The sequence below is a fragment of the Rosa chinensis genome, chromosome 2, assembly GCF_002994745.2.
Source record: "Rosa chinensis cultivar Old Blush chromosome 2, RchiOBHm-V2, whole genome shotgun sequence".
NCBI lineage: Eukaryota > Viridiplantae > Streptophyta > Magnoliopsida > Rosales > Rosaceae > Rosa > Rosa chinensis.
Window position 1 is genome coordinate 62,729,182 of NC_037089.1, and position 13,112 is coordinate 62,742,293.

Genomic DNA, 13,112 nt, shown 5'->3' on the forward strand with positions numbered 1-13,112 from the left:
CTTCAGACAGGAGGTGAGCAGTCTTCATCTAAAACTCCGTTAGTTGACTCAAAGTGTGTTTGGTTAAGATACTAGTTTTGATAATTCAAACTGAAACGACCAATATTTGTGTGAAGATGTGGATTGTTTGTTGAGAAAGTGACTTAAAATGGCGGGTTTTCTGTCGGTTAGAATCCTAGGCTGTTTTTTCTGTTTTTCTGGCAGTAGAGCAACATCAAGGTCGTTCATTTATTATCCAAAAAAAAAAAAGGTCGTTCATTTACTTACAGTTCAGTGTGAGTTTTCTTAGCCCCATAATTAAGTTTATGTCTGTGGATTTTTTGTTTTTGTTTTCATGACATATGTCTGTGGATTTTCTTATAATCCAAACTTTCTGGTTTGACAAAAATTACAAAAATGGTAAATCTTGTTTAAGGAAAAAGAGATTCGAAAGAAATTGTAGAGAGAATTGTGTGTCATATTATTGAGAATAGATAGGGAATACAAAGTACTAGTTCTAATGTTACAAGGAATACCAATCCGTATAGGATTGGGAAATCTAGAACCTTCTCTCCTATTTCTACTCCTAGTTTGATAAGGCACACTAAATCAATATTCCTTCAACACTCCCCCTTGTGCTGCTCAAACTTGGTGGTGACGCTTCATCCGTTGCCTCGTTAAAAACATTGCCAGGTAACAAAAACCCTGTGGGAGCGGACAAAAATAACCCTGGTCGAAGGACAAAAAGAGCACAACACGTCCTTCACTCTTCGAGATCGAACATGTAGACATCATAACTCCCCCTGATGTCAATATCTCCCCCTGATCGCTACAATCGTGGGAGTTCAGATAACTTTCTCAATCCGATGCTCCTTACATGTTTCTCGAATGTGGATTTAGGTAACGACTTAGTGAATAAGTCCGCTACATTATCCTCTGATCGGATTTGATTCACTTCAATCTTTAGAAGTGCTTGTTGTTGCTGATTATAAAAGAATTTAGGCGATATATGCTTGGTGTTGTCACCCTTGATGAAACCTAACTTCATTTGCTCAATACAAGCTGCATTATCCTCATAAATGCATGTAGGTTCATCTGTGGTAGACTTCAAACCACAACTTCGTTGAATATGTCTAATTACAGACCTTAGCCATATGCATTCATGCACGGCTTCATGTAGAGCAATAATCTCTGCATGATTTGAGGAAGTAGCAACAAGGGTCTGTTTCGTAGACCTCCAAGATATCGCAGTGCTTCCCATGGTAAAGACATAACCCGTTTGGGAGCGACCTTTGTGAGGGTCAGAGAGGTACCCTGTATCAGCAAAACTCATCAAGACATCATTGTCGTTTTGATGGAGGGGGATAGGGTGAGGCAGGCCACCCCTGGTGGTGGTGACGGCGTTGGCGGCAACATGGCCAGCCACCTTGTCATGGTGGACGGTGGCTCCATGCCTAATGGGGTCCGATCCCATTCTTCCGTCATTCCTCTTCTCTCTGTAGGGATAAAATAGGCCCATATCAATCGTACCTCTTAGGTATCGAAAGATTGTCTTTGCACCAATCCAATGGCGACGTGTTGACGCAGAGCTATGTTTAGCTAACAAGTTCACTGCGAATGAGATGTCTGGTCTTGTGCATTGAGCTAAGTACAATAATGTGCTTATTGCACTTAAATAGGTCACTTCTGCCTCTAATAGCTCTTCGTCCTCATCCTTTGGACGAAACGGATCTTTTCCTGGCTCAAGACTACGACCGATCATGGGAGTACTCACAGGCTTTGCTTTATCTTCATTAAAGCGCCTTAAGATTTTCTGAGTATATGCAGACTGATGGATCAAAATCCCATCACTACGGTGCTCGAGTTCTAAACCGAGATAAAACCGTGTTTTCCCAAGATCTTTCATCTCAAATTCGGATTTCAAGTATTTAGCAGTTTCCTTTAACTCATCTAGAGTTCCAATTAGGTTCATGTCATCGACATAAACTGCTACGATTGAAAATCCGGAACTTGTTCTTTTAATGAACACGCATGGGCATATTTCATTATTAATATATCCCTTCCCAATCAAGTAGTCACTTAGACGGTTATACCACATCCGTCCGGATTGTTTTAATCCATATAGTGAGCGTTTTAATTTTATTGAAAACGCGCTCCGTGGTTTAGAGCCACTTGATTTGGGTAATTGAAGTCCATCTGGAACCTTCATATATATCTCTGAATCTAGATCCCCATAGAGATATGCTGTAACCACATCCATAAGCTGCATGTCAAGTTTTTCGGAAACTACCAAACTGACAAGGTAGCGGAACGTTATAACGTCCATTACGGGAGAATATGTCTCCTCGCAGTCGATTCTAGGGCGTTATGAGAAACCTTGCGCCACGAGGCGGGCTTTATATCTAACCACCTCATTTTTCTCATTACGCTTTCTAACAAAGACCCATTTATGGCCAACAGGTTTTACATCTGGGGGTGTCTGCGTCCAAATACCTGTCTCTTTGCTAGTGAGTCCAATTCAGCCTGGATCGCATCTTTCCATTTAGACCAATCCGCTCTTCGTTGACATTCTTCGACAGAGCGAGGTTTGATATCATCATATTCTATAATTCCTTTTGCAACATGATATGCAAATGCATCATCAATTGCCATAGAATTTCTATCAATCATCTCATGTACACTAGTGTAATTCATGGAGATCTCGCTATTCTCTGGAATTGGTTATGACATTGGAGCGTCCCCCAATGATGTCTCTTGGACATAACCATAATCCGGAATATTCTCATGAGATGGATTATTTACACCGATGATTAATGGATTATTTTGTGCCAAACTCGCTTTCTTTCTTGGGCGAGAGTCCATCGAACCTATGGGCCTCTCGCGCTTCCTGGCGGGAGCCGTGGGCCTAGCCACAACGTCACTACCACTGTGGACGTTGGCGCCATGCTCAAGTGCCCTTGAGGTGGCGTCATGTCCTCTAATTTTAGGGACATCAATCCTTGCAGGCACGTTTGCAGCAGGTATGTGTGATCTCGTCACTTTAGCGATATCAAAAAACGCATCAGGCATCGATTCTGCTACGTTCAGAAGATCGAGAATTCTCCGCACTTCAATTTCGGACTGTGCGGTTCGGGGATCAAGATGAGACAGAGTGGGGACAGACCACGACAATTCCTGTCGTTCCTGTTGAACATTGATGTTCTTATCTCCCCCTAACGACGGGAAGACTGTCTCATCAAAGTGACAATCGGCAAATCTTGCGGTAAAGAGATCGCCTGTCAAGGGTTCTATGTAGCGGATAATCATTGGAGAATCATATCCAACATAAATGCCTAATCGTCGTTGAGGACCCATTTTGGTGCGCTGTGGCGGCGCAATTGGCACATAAACTGCACACCCAAATATGCGTAAGTGTGAGACATCAGGCTCATACCCAGTCACCATCTGTGACGCAGAAAAGGGTTGAGTGGCAGTGGGCCTCATACGAATAAGCACAGCTGCATGCAATATTGCATAGCCCCAAGCAGAAATAGGGAGATTGGTGCGCATTACCAATGCCCTAGCGACCATTTGTAGTTGTTTAATGACGGCTTCTGCGAAACCATTTTGGGTGTGAACATGAGGAACTGGATGTTCAACTTCTATCCCAATGGACATGCAATAATCATCAAAAGTCTTTGATGTAAACTCCCCAGCATTGTCTAATCTTATAGACATAATAGGATGATCAGGGTGGTGAGCCCTCAACTTAATAATCTGTGCTAGGAGTTTAGCAAATGCAGCGTTCCTAGTGGACAATAGCATGACATGTGACCAGCGTGTCGATGCATCAACCAACACCATAAAATATCTAAATGGTCCGCATGGTGGTTGAATAGGTCCACAAATATCACCTTGGATTCTTTGCAATAATGGTATATTTTCTTTAGTGTCCTTTGCATAGGATGGTCTCGATCCTAATTTTGCTAAAGAGCAGGCTTTGAAGAACGAATAATGGGCTTTAGAAACAACCAATGAGGATTTTGGTTTAGCCATGAAGTTACATTGGACTTTAGAAGTAGAAATTGGAGACAAAGAAGCCTTGGTGGCGTCAATGCCACCCTGAGGCCGCAGGGGTATGGCGGCACCGGCCAAGGATGGCCGGATTTTGGGGTGAACGGCGCCGTGAGGCGCAGGGGCTCATTCGGTGTCCAAAAACCGAGTTTTACTTCTTTTCGTTCTGAAAAAGGGATGTCCGTGTGAAGTCTTTAATATACGGATTATCATGTCACGACCTGGGTGTCCCAAACGGTCGTGCCAAAGCCTATATGTGTCGGAATCCCATAAATCATCTCTCATGACATGGTTGGATTCAATGACTCGAATAGTGGTGGCATGCAACCCACTAGATCGACACATAAGTTTCTCTAAGACTCTTTTATTTCCGTAGTCATTAGAAGTGATGCAAAAGAACTCTTGTCCATTCTCACAATGCGTTTCCGCATGAAAATCATTGGCTCTTATATCTTTAAAACTCAATACGGTTTTCTCAATCAATTGGTCTTTAGTGATTGTTTTTCCACAGAGACTCATCATTGCTTTGATGCTGAGAGCTTCCGAATAAAATTGCATGACAGTGTCAAATTCAGAGAAGCGAAGATCGTTCCATTCTGCTTCTGTATTCGGAAGGATGGAGTCACGAATATTGCCATATCGTTAGCGAAGCGCTTGCCAAAGCTTTATAGCGCTATCCTCATTTATGAACTTAAACTGGAGGTCACTATCCATGTGACGTTTCATAAAGGCAAGTGCCTTGGAATTATCTTTCTCAGTTTGAGGGTCTGGAGCTGTTTCTATAGGAAAAAGCTCTTGGATTGTATGCAATAAATCTTGGGCAGTAAGATGGGTCGCAATGTCAATGGCCCAGTATAAATATCCTTTGCCTGCATAATCCAATGGAACAAAATCGAGTTTGTTCGTGTTTGACATCCTGAGAGATGAAACAGGAACAAGTTAGTTTCGGAGTCAATGCTTCCACGACAACTAAATAATAAGATTTCCGAGTTATGCTACCAATAAATCGATTTCCAAGAATAATTGGATTAGACCGAAACAATGATGTTTATATGGTCGTTAATTGATGCTTACGGACGCTCTTAGTCCGAAGTCTTACGAACGCTCTTAGTTCGTTAATTGCGTGAATCCCCACGATTCCGCTTTTCAAGAATCGAACCCACGTTATAAGAAAGGTGGGGTGTAGAAGAAGGGAGGTTTTGAAGTCCCCGAGAAAAGAAGAAATATTAATTTCGAAATATAGGAACTTCAAAACTTACTCTTTTGAATACTTACTTGTTGAAATTCGGAACAGATTCTCTTCTAAACAGCTTGCACTTCGATTGGTGTACCGGTCTCAAAACAACTCCGATAAGGCTGAAATTCGGAGGTTAGATGGAAGAGACAGAGACGAACAACTTTGATGAAGAAAGTTTTTCGATCTGAGCTTCCGAACTAGACGTTTCGAGGCTTGCAATAAGACGGATGTGCAGTGGGTGTGCGTTGGCTTGTTTGCACAGCAGGGATGCTTTGTTGGCACCAGGCTGGAACGCAGGGCTGCAGGGAGGGGGCAGCAGGGGCTGCTGTGCAAGGTTGCAAAAGCACGGGCGCGCGGGCTGCAGCGAAGGCTCGGCTAGCTCGGGCTAGGGGCTGCTTTGTGATTGAGTTTTGGTTTTCTGTTTTGTGGTTAGAGTCGTGCTGACAACGTGTTTAAGGAAAAAGAGATTCGAAAGAAATTGTAGAGAGAATTGTGTGTCATATTATTGAGAATAGGAGCCCTATATATAGGGAATACAAAGTACTAGTTCTAATGTTACAAGGAATACCAATCCGTATAGGATTAGGAAATCTAGAACCTTCTCTCCTATTTCTACTCCTAGTTTGATAAGGCACACTAAATCAATATTCCTTCAACAAATCTTTCAGGCTTTAGTCGAAAAGAGAAGGTGATATCAATAACAGTTAGGTTTGAGAACATTGATTCGAGTAACAGCAACACCAATAAATCAGATTGGTTAGATAAATTGATTTTAGAAGCATCCGTAGATAAATTGATTTTAGAAGCATCCATAGCTAAACTGCAATAAAAGAAATGCAGGACAGCTAAAGCTTGATAATCTACAGCATGAATTAGCTCTGAATTAGAGAAACACTAACATATCAAAGAGAAAACTTTGCCGTAATCACATTGCTTTATTCGTCTAATCACCAAATAGATACAACTCATTTACAATTACAATGGTCTCCAAACCGACATGAGTTGGAAAAAGAAGTTCAATTTACAAATTACAATACTACAGACTAGTGCAAAACTGGAATAAACCAATATTGAGTATCAATAGATCTCTCCTTCTCGAATTCCTCATTGATCTCTCCTTCCTCCAACTCAACTTCTCGTATATCATTTTCGCCTTCTTCCTTGATCCGGAGACCTAGCTGCTCCAATGGTGACAGGTGTTTCCCTGCTGCAATGTTTTAATAGTTAACTCCTCATATTTTGCTTAGTTATTTCCTTTACTTAATAATTTTTAATTTAGTTTCTATTTTCTAGGTACATTGGAGAAAATGACAAGGAAATGAGCTTAAAAACACATGAGAAGGATGTGAGACATTGGAGACGACAAACCACGGCACAAGGGATGCAGAAATGAGCTGAAATGAAGAAATGAATTATTCCTGGTCCGACTAGGAATCCCAGTCAAAGTAGGAATCCTGATAAGGCTAGGAAACCTGAGGGTACTAGGAGACCATGTGGTTTCAAGATGACTCAAAACTCAAGATTCTTCTAGAATACTTGGGAATTTTCGGCAAACTGAAGAACCCTAGATATTATAGGGGTCTTGGAGGTAAAAGGAGAAGTTTTTGGGGATAAATACATGATTTTCCGTGAAAATAAAAGAAGATTCAAGAAGGTGACGTTTTGAACTTATTCTGGAGAAATTCAAGGGATTACAACAAACAAAAAGGTTCAAAATAGGTCCAGATACATTCCTTGAGCTCCACACTCCATCCTTGGCCGAAATTAAGGAGATAAATAAAAAAATAATCATGTAATTAATGCAAAAATAATCTTCCTAGAATCAAGGTGCTAATTTGAAAGCTTCTTATTGGTTGAATGACATTGGAAGGATGATGTGGAATTATCTGATTGGCTAATGCTGTGTGGATCAATCTTGAAGACTTGGAGACCAAGTTGCCATCCTCTTATAAATAGGAGCATCATTGGGACGTTTCATTCACCACTTCACACACCAATTCTTTCATTCTTTTCACACACCAAAAATTCTTTCCATTCTCTAGTCTTCTAGTTCTGCGTTTTCAAGCAAAGAGGAGAAGAAGCCATGCAATACATCAAGATCCTACCCACCATCCACCCTTGTGTCGTCCCTAGAATGTTCCTTGCTTTTAAGGATCTTCAAGCTCTTCATCTCAAGGCTTGTCATCTATCTTTCACAGTGTATTTCATACTTTCTTTTGTTTTCCTTTGTTTGATTCGTAGAGTTATGAATTCTAGTTAACATGACGTTAAAGGCAAAGTTTAAAGCCCGTTTATATGTTTTGAAATAAAGTTGTGATTTCTATGTGTTGATTTCTTTGTAGCTTATGTGAGATTGCTTAATTGATTTTGGAATATAGAAAACTTTTTTATGTATGTGTTCTTTGGTGGCCAACTTAGGATATATACATGTAATTGGAGCTAGATTTAGGTTAACAATTCACCTAATAGTTTTGTGACCATAAATCATAAGTAGTAAAGGCTTTGGACAAAAATAGAAATCAATTAAAGAGAATTGCAAATAGATGGACTTTTTCATACTAGGTTGTGCACTTTGGTTGACATCCTTTCTTTGTTTTTCATGCGTTGAATGTGTTCTTGATTAGCTAGCTTTCTAGACTATGATTGCATGTTCAATAGGTTTAATTTTGGTGCTTTCACTTAGATTAAATACTCAAGAAAAGTAAAAAATGGGAAATTGTTTGCTTTTTAACGTTTCACATGGTCAACTTCTTTCTCATGACATAGAAGATCAACTATAGGATTTGCGATTGGATTTCATTCATATGGATGTGGTTTTGATCTTTGTTCCTTGTGTTCCACCCTTGTATATGTATTTTTACAATTTCTTTATTTTATTTATTTTAATTTTTGATTTTATAATCCTAAAATCCCCTTTTGTGTTTACTTGTATATATTTCGATTCTTTGTTTTATTTTTGTAAATAATATCCTGTACTTTTATTAATTATTTGTTTATGCAATTACATGTGTACCCTCAATCCCCGGCTTGAACGATCCCTACTTATTCTATACTGACAACTACATTTTGTAGGGTTAAATTGCGCGCTTGTTTTTAGAGTGTCACAGATCCCTTGTAATATGCTCAAGCCTTATCTTATGAGCTTTCATGATAGTTTCGGCAAAGCGGATCCTGATCATTGCATGATTGAGTGTTGTTGGTGACAATGGAGGAGCGCTGGTAGCAATAGAGGAGGATGAGTTGAGCACCTTCATCTTCTTCTTCACCTCTTTCTGATTAACACATAGGGGCTGTGGTGGAAAGGATCGCTTCTTCTTTAACTTGGGGTATTCCGGGAGGACAGAAGAAGAAGAATTCCCATAACTAAGCGAGTGATTGTAAGAAGAATAGTGAACCCTAACTTGTTGACACCCAAATTTGGGGAATTTCATCATCTGGTTTTGGTTGCTAGATGATAGCGGCATTTCTGTGGCCATGGGGGTTTAGAAACCCTAGAACAAGCTAAGGATGAAAAGAGGAAATTGAAGAAATTTCAATCTTCAATTAAAAGAGGAATTGAGATTGTAGTTTTCATATTCAGAACTTGGGATAGAAATAAGCAAAGTTTCTGTTTCCTTTTCCCAGTTGGAGATATAATCCTTCGGAAAAGAGGATTAGCTATAGCTGAGGACGCGTCAATAAAACGTGTAAACATCACTGGACAAAAAAAAAATCTTTTTATCCTTCATTTTTTTCTTTCTTTTATTTTTACACAAAATTTATCAATAACGTGAAGCAAAATAAACAAACAACAAATGAAGGATAAGGGATGTAAGCCTAAGGGAGGCTCACTATTTCTCAACCAAAGAATGAATGTAGGCCTAGGGATTCAAGAACGAGATGAAAAAGGATGTGTGGTAAAGCTGAAATTGAAGGCTGAAGATGGGCCAAAACTTTAAGAGCAAGAAGTGTCTGCTGCATGTACAACTAAGGAGGATTCGGTGTCTTGGAAGCACCGATTGCTTTTTCTTGAAAGGTTTAGGTCATAAAGATAATATAAACTTTTTTTTTTTTAATTTTCATTCGGGATTTCTAGTTTTCTTTGTTTTGAGCTTGATCATAAAAAGTGGGTGTGCTAGATTTTTGTTTTTGTACGTAATGCACTCTATTGACAACTCTTTCTGATGACCCTATTAGGTAAGTCGTTTTAGTATAGTTTGTTGAACGGTAGGATGATTTTTATAAGTCAAAAAAGAAGAGGTTGAAATCAGGTGCAAATCATAACATTTTCATTTAGTTTATAAATGGGTGGTTCTAGTTGGACCTCTAAATTTACTATTTAGACCTCTCATACTTAGTACACCTCTAATTTACTTTTTAGAATACTTGAAAAGCTAAGTAGACCTCCTTATATTTACTAAAACACCCTTGAACATGAGATACGTAACATAGGAAGAATGAATGAATCACGGGAAGAAGAATGAATCAAATCACATGATATTACTCTCTTATGAATAGGTCTCTCCTCCACCAAAATTAATCAGAGGGTTGGTTCTCGATCGTGATATGTTGTTGGAATCCCTTTTAATTTGCTAAAAGAAGGATTTCAAGGGTTTTCGGTTGGAAGATTAAGTATAACTATATCATAATATACATTAAATTCAATTTAATTTAATTTCAAATCATATTGTTTTGAATTTACTTTTGTAGAAAATGATCGGTCATCTATAGAAATGATTATTTTTACTTAATTGTTTTAGGTAAATTATAAAACTATATAGGCAATATAAGGAAATTTCAAAAATAATAATAATTTAATTGAATGTTATATTTAGGGGAGGTAAGAGCATCTTTAGCAATGCTAGTCATTTTTTAGTCAAATTTTAACCAAAATAACTAAAAAGTCATTTTAGCTAGCCATTTTAGAAATACGTCTGCATCAATATTCTCTATTATAGCTAGTTTTGAATTTATATTATTTTTTAAAGGAAAGTTACATAGTTTAAATATATTTAAAAATTATATAAAATAACTAAAAATCAATGATTTAAATTATAGAGAGCCTCACTTCGCTCTCTATATTTAGGAGCGAGATTGCTAAAAGTTATAATGGAGAGCCACTTAGGACTTAGGAGTCTGGTGCAGCTGCTAAAATAGATAAAAAGCTAAACATGCTCTCCAAAATAGCTAAGGAGACAAAATAGAGAATCTGCTAACTGGCTTTGCTAGCCTCGCCGACGCTTATAGGCTGCTGCCGGACGAGATGATAGATGGTATTGTCTGGGGCTTCCAGGGATAGTTGGCGGCTCAAGGTTTGCAGGGTCGACGGTAGAGTCGGGTGGACGTCGCTACAACGCGGTGGCTGTGTTGCCATGATAAAGTAATCTGAGGTTCACATCCAAAACCAATTAGCAATGGATGGAATGACCCAAACTCTTATAAACTCATAGGCACAGTCCCATTTTTCCCATGTGGGATATTCTCAACACACCCCCGCACGTGTGGCGAATTTTCAAGCCATACACGTGGAAAATTTTGGGTGACGTAGAGACAGTGTGGCTGTGAGACATACACATGTGGGATAACCCGCTCTGATACCATGATAAAGTAATCTGGGGTTGATATCCAAAACCAATTGGCAATGGATGGAGTGACCCAAACCCTTATAAACTCATAGGTACGGTCCCATTTTTCCCATGTGGGATGTATATATATTCTCAACACGCCCCTGCACGTGTGGCGAATTTTCAAGCCATACACGTGGACAACTTTGGGTGACGTGGAGCCCGTGTGGTCTTGAGGCATGCACACGTCGGATAACCCGCTCTGATACCATGATAAAGTAATCTGAGATTCACATCCAAAACCAATTGGCAATGGATGGAGTGGCCAAAACCCTTATAAAGCCATAAGCGATATCCCATTTTTTCCATGTGAGATGTATATATTCTCAACACCGGTGGGCCTCGTCGACGGCGTCGGAAGGTGCTAAACACGGCGGCATGGGTCATGGGTGCTAAATCGAGCGATGTGGCGTCGTGGCGGGATGGGTCGAGGGGCTTCGAGGGCATGGGTTTGGTGGGTGCTAGATCAGCTGGGGCAACTTCATGGCAACATGAGTCAAGATGGCGTGGTCCTGCAGACTTGTAGTAGTGAAGAGTCAGGTGGCACTGCATCAGAGCAATAGTAATACGTCCGTATGGGTTGACATTACCTTCTGGGCCTTAAGTTTGGGTCCTATTCTTTGAGCTGCTGGGCTTAATTTGGCTTAGGGGTTTAGCCCTTGGTTCAACCCTATGTTTTTAGCTTTATTGTCTAATTACAATAAATTTCCTTGTATTAGGAACCTAGATCTCTAGCACCTCCAGCGTAGTACCAATGAAGGATCCTCGCTACCTCTACATAATTGATTGTATAATAACTAGGTCTATTTCTATGTACAATTATGGATATTACCACTATCTTGTTGTCTGTCTATGCCCTTAAATGGCAGCAGAAGGATATGTAACGGCCTATTCTGGCTTGAAATGAATGATATTATAATCCCTCGGGCTAATTCACACAAAAAAAAAAAATTACAAGCTGCGAACTTGGCGTAGTGGCCAACTTGCAATGATAACACCATCTTCATTTTTCATTTTTTCTATGTGGTTTTTTTGAACATTAAATCATTGAACTGTATTTCTTTATAATTTTAAAAAGTTTTCTAACTCCAAAAATTATAAGCTTGATTTATAAAATAAGGAGAGCTTCCGATGAATATCTTTAGTATGAGGACTTCATAAAGACTTTCTAATCAATGGTTGTGAGTAGGGCTGTCAATTCCAACACGACTCGAAACCCGCACGAAATAAAGCGGGTTGAACCCGCACGATTAAAAAGCGGGTTAGTCATGGGTCAACCCGCTATGACCCATTTAATAAATGGGTCGGCCACGGGTCAACCCGCCAACACGAAGTGAACCCGTATAACCCTATTATGTTATACTTCTTCTTGAAATTTTAGATGTTTGGAGTATTTGATCATAGGATTAGACAATTTGAAATATTTTACTTCATAATTATTGGCTTTAATTATTTATATTCTTCGCCTTGTGGAGTTTTTAGTGAATTTAATCAATTTATGCATTTTTTTAGTTAAATGGGTCCCATTACTAGCCCTTAAATAGATCATTTTATCAAACACATATTTATTAAATAGGTTAAGCGGGTTGGAAACGGGTAACCCGTTTAATAAATAGATTGGGTTTGGGTTTAAATTTTTGACACGATTATTAAATGGGTTGAGTTTGGGTTTGTATCTTGCGATACGACAGATACCTTGACCCGACACGAACCCAACCCGACACGACCTATTGACAACCCTAGTTGTGAGACTGACTTATATTTCAGTAAATCTTATGCATGAGTAAATCACTGTTTCTCTTCTCTCTCTATTGACCAGATGGTGTCTTGTGTTGGGTTGATCGCGATGGAGATGACTAGCGAGCACTAAAAAGTTTCATTGCATTTTTGGCCAAATAAAAGACCACTGACCTCAAAATCACTAGCTTAGCATAAACCCCACAATTTATCCTCAACAGTGCTATTCATGTAAAAACACTTTGGGAGATTCCACGACTTCATTTCGAAAGCTATACCATAAGTGATGCTGACGCTAAAAGTTTTCAGAAAAAAGAATCATCCGTATGAGTCGTCTGCCCAGAGAGATTGGAAGGAAAAATGCAAAATAAATCTATAAAAATGGATGAGGGAATCGATTAGAACAAAATATAAGCGAGGATAAGGAGAGTTTAAGCTTTTCCAATCCACCTAAATTGAAACGACATTGGGCCCTATTTCTACCATTATGTTTTTGTACGTTG